The sequence below is a fragment of the Arvicanthis niloticus genome, chromosome 3 (genome assembly GCF_011762505.2).
Source record: "Arvicanthis niloticus isolate mArvNil1 chromosome 3, mArvNil1.pat.X, whole genome shotgun sequence".
Classification (NCBI taxonomy): Eukaryota; Metazoa; Chordata; class Mammalia; order Rodentia; family Muridae; genus Arvicanthis; species Arvicanthis niloticus.
The window spans coordinates 22,635,708-22,640,712 of NC_047660.1; the positions used below are offsets into that span (position 1 = coordinate 22,635,708).

Sequence of the window (5,005 nt, forward strand, 5' to 3'; positions counted from 1 at the left end):
CCCAATATTAACCACCTTAGTCCCCAAGCCCAGAGAATAGGGGCACTGACTCTTCATTAACTTCTTCAAGCTGATTATGGGTGTTGAGATATTAGAAGAGGGGTGGGGGGGGGAAGAGTAAATCGATAAGCCTCTGACGCTGTGTCTTCACTGCATCCAGCTGGAATTCCAGGACATCAGAAGTTTGAGCAGGTCTGCTCAGCTTGCTTGATGAGTAGATACACCAAGGCTGTGTATTCTGCAATATACAATTCTCAAAAGAAATTTTAGTATCAAAAAATTTTTTAAGAGGGCTGACATTTTATTAAAGATGTTGGTTCTAACAACTTTTTTTCCCTTTTTTTATTGGATATATTATTTACATTTCAAATTTTATCCCCTTACCTCATTCCCCCCACCACCCAGGAACCCTTTATTCCATCCCCCCTCCTCCTGCTTCTATGAGGGTGTACCCCACTTATCCCCCACTCCCACCTCCCCACCCTCAGATTCCCCCCCCCCACTCAGTGTTCAGCCTTCATGGGACCAAAGATCTCCTCTCCCACCTATGCTCAACAAGGACATCCTCCCCTACATATACAGCTGGAGTCATGGGTCCCTCCTTATGTGCTCCTATGCTGGTGGTTTAGACTCTGGGGAGCTCTGGTGGGTTGGTATTGTTGCTCTCCTCATGGGGCCACCAACCCTTTCAGCTCCTTCAGTCTTTTCTCTAACTTCTCCATTGGGAACCCTTGATCAGATCAATGGTTAGCTGTGAGTATCTGCCTCTGGGTATGTCAGACTCTGGGGGACGTCTAAGGAGAGTCATATCAGGCTGCTGTCAGCATGCACTTCCTGTCATCCATATCAGCGTCTATTTTTGGTGACTACACATGGGATGAATACCCAGGTGGAATGGTCTCCAGACAACCTCTCCTTCAGTTTCTGTCCCACACTTTGTCTCCATATTTGCTCCCTTGTGTATTTTGTTACTCCTTCTAAGTAAGACCTAGGCATTAAGATTACTATCTTAAATGCCAAAAGTCTTAGCTCAACAATAAAAAAGATACTGAATAATGGACTGAATTAAAAATGTAAGTTCCAAGCTGCCAATGATACAGCTCAAATTGAGATAAAGTCCTGAGAAAGGGGTGTTTGGGATCATTAGAAGAAATGACTTAAAGTCATTGATGGGGTGCAAGCTGACAGCTCTGTTGTCTGCTGGAGAGGCTTACTAGAGAGCCCTCTGCTTGAAATAGCTCTGTGTTCAAGTTATATCTCTAGATAGATCTTGGATTTTCCAACCAAAGTCAGGAAAACTTACTAGAAAAAATTCTAAAAGAACTGTAATAGTTTTTTTGGTTCTTCAACCATAGTCAGAAAACCTGCCAAAAATATTTAAAAGAGCTATGTTAGTTTTCCAAGCAGTTCTCTCTAGGTGGCTCTCTCTCACAGACCAAAGCCCAGTCTTTTATTTACATATCAATCCAGCTGTATACCCCAGATTTCCTTTTGATTATCCCATGAATCAGCATTTTATGACCTCAGCTCCTTGATTCTTAGAAAAAGACAACAAGTCATTTATTTTATTTTATTTTATTTTTTAACATGGCAAATAAATTCAGAGATTTTTCTGCCTTTGCTTTTTTATATATTTTTTATTAGATATTTTATTTACACTTCAGATGCCATCCCCTTTCCCCATTCCCCTCCCCTTAGAAAACCCCTATCTCATGCCCCCTTTCCCTTTTTGCATTTATACATTTTTTAAAATAATGTTAATCATAGACTTTATAAGTTTGGAATTGTTCAATCAGAGGTGTAACCCACTGACCAACCTAGGTATAACAACTATGTTTGACTGGTGGAGATACATGAATATCTGCCTTTGTAAGCACAACCAATAAGTTTAGCTGGGTGGGATCTTGCCCAAAGATCACCATTGCCTAAATTCTTTATCTCTTTCTTAATATTTTTCTGAGAAGCTGGCTCATAAGTACAGTTGCCTTTGTTCTTATAGGTCCATTAAGCCCCTTATACAATTCATATATTTTCCATAGTTAAGGAATACTCTAAAAGATAGTTCTTACAGTGACTTATTTATTCTTGAACTCATGTTTTCAGAGTTCTTTCCCACAGCCTTAAGTGTTGCCCTGAAGGTCTCAGTGTCACAGGGATACATTCTAGTTTCCCAGAATTGTGCTGTTTCTGATTATTATGGAGTCGTTAACCTTGGAAGAGGGAACATTCCCAAAGGAGGAACATAAAGTAAATTATGTACATTAATACTATATTACATTAATACACAAGCCTTATACTCCACCCCAGGGATGGGAACTGTGTAATGCTGCCACATGCAGGACCCAGCACCAACTGTCTGCTGTTTCCAAAACTGCATACTTAGGAAAGATATATAAAGATAAATTGAGAGTCAAGGGTTGGAAATAAACTATCAAGTACATAAGAACTTCAATAGCCTGGAGTAAGTAGCAGTTCTCAAATCTGATAATGTAGATGTCATACAAAAATTGGGCAGAAAAGATAAAAGAGACCACTGCATATTAGTAAATGAAATAACTCACCAAGAGAACATAATTATTATCAATATTTATGCACCAAATCTTGGGCCCCTAATTTCATAAAAACAAATGGTAAAAGTCATAAAAGACCACTGAGTCCCGACACAATAATAACAGTACATTTAAATAGCATACTCATACATCTAGAGAGATCTTCCAAATTAAAAATCAGCCAAGAATCTCCAGATCTGGTCTATGATATAGATTATCTGTATCTAACAAATATCTACTGAACCTTCCACCCAACAGATAGGCAAGACCCATTCTTCACAGCAGTACATGGAAACTTCTCTAAAATTGACCACATTATAAGCCACAAAGCAAGGCTTAATAATTTCAAAACCTAAGTAATTCACCACACATTGTCAAACCATAGTGGAATAAAACTAGACATTGACAGCAAGAAGACCCACAGAAAATACACAGATACTTGGAAACTGAACAACATGCTGTTAAATGGACAATAAATCATGGAAGAAATTAGCGCTTAAATTTTACAATCCCGAAAATGAAAATGAAATGAAAATGAGGCTGTCACCTATTGAAATCTGTGGAATATAGCAATGGCAGTGCCAAGAGCAAAGTTTGTAGCAGTGCATGATTATACTAAACAAATCAGTGAGATCCCATGTAAATAATCATCTAGAAGAAGAAAGATGAATCCAAATCCAAATGTGACAATAGCAAAAATTAATAAAGATTAGGGCAAAAGTTAATGAAATAGAGAGTAAAAGAGCAATGCATAGAATTAATAATAAAAAATAATCGTTCATGTAAGGATGAACAAGATTGAATAAGCCCTAGCAACACAAACCAAAATAAAGATTAAACTCAAATTAATAAAATTAGAGATGAAATAGGAATCATTACAACAGACTTTGATGAAATCCAGATGATCCTCAAGGAATTATAAAATATACATTTTAAAATGTATATTTCCATATGTTGGAAAAACCCAGAAGATATATATCTATATTTAAGCATATGTGACCTACCAAATTAAAGCCAGAAAAAGCAAGAAGATTGAAGCGATAGTTAAAAGTTTCCCACAAAAACAACAACAACAACAAAAACAACAGCAAACCCAAGTCTGGACAGAAATCTGTTTCTCTAGATTTTATCAAATACTAGGAAAGATTGAATACTAACTCTTCCAAACTGTTCCATAAAATAGAAAAGGAGGAATCAACAAACTTGTTCTATAAAACCAGTATAACCCTGTTGAGGTTTGGTCTATTGCTATGTATTGTAACACTAAATTCTGTACCTGAAGGTCTAGTTGCCTATGAATGAATTCTTATGTTTACCAGCTTATGTTGTACAAACCTTGTTCCTTAATAAGAATCTATTGGTTAAATAAAAACAGCTACAGCCAATTACTGGAGGGATTAGAAATAGACAGATTTTGAGTTACCTGGTTGGAGGTTGAAAAAGTGGGAGAGAAGAAAGGGCACAGAGAGAGGAGAAAACCGCCATGAGGAAATATGAACCATGAGCACACAGCCAGAAGAAACAGCGAACATTTGGAGTACATGGCTTGGGAGGTAGCCAGACCATCAGTTAGAAAGGCAGATTAGGGATTAACCCCAAAATTGTCAAAGCCAAATAAAATAGCCATAGTCTGAGTCTCTTTTATCCATAAGCTAGACAGAGATAGGTTTAAATTGGTTCAACTATATTTAACCGTTGCACAATCCCAAATAATGACACAATAGCAACCCCAAATAAAGAACACACCTGACTACTCTTGATGATGAACATAAATGCAAAAAATAGAATAAATGAAAAAACACAAAATTTATAATCACCTTGAGTAGATCATATATCAAGATAAAATTGGTTTCATCCCAAGATTCAAGGTTGGTTCAAATACACAAGTCACTCCTCTTAATAGGCTTATAGACAGAAATTACATAATCATCTTGACTATGGCATAGGTGTAAGTTGAATCCAAATATTCTGACTCTGAAATCCATTCTTCTATTGCCCTCTATTGTACTTTTCAAAAAAATCTGCTTTAAATCTGAGACATTAGGAATAAAGTGCAAAAGAGCTGTCATTTCTTCCCACCAATAATGAGAATGCAAGCCTGTGCTACTGCATAATTCAAAATTTTCAATGAAAAACCCAGTTTTCACAAAAACTAGCAGTTAGACTCTTCTTGGCAGTACAGTGTGGGAAGGCACTCTTTAGTGTATTTCTTTATGGAGCCAATTGTGTGCTTGGCCTTGCCACAAAGAAGAAAATAGCAAATGGAAGGACTCCGGAACCCTCTCCAGATTTCAATGACTGACAATGGCATCAGACATGGATGGATTTTGGTCTGAGAGCTGCAGGGTAGGGTGGGCCATTTCAACTTTACCATCCTCTTCTAAAAGGTGAGTTACATCCTTCTACCACTCTTTATGTTGTGAAGATCAAGTAAGTTCATGCCTGCAGAGCATCAT

General features: G+C 37.3%; 1 non-coding gene across 1 annotated transcript; it reads right to left on the bottom strand.

Moving 5' to 3' along the window:
* Positions 1-1,270: 1,270 nt before the first annotated feature.
* On the bottom strand, positions 1,271-1,334 carry LOC117706375 (U7 small nuclear RNA). Its single transcript, XR_004606489.1, has one exon. It is a non-coding gene; the product is annotated as a U7 small nuclear RNA (small nuclear RNA).
* Between the last annotated feature and the right edge of the window lie 3,671 nt (positions 1,335-5,005).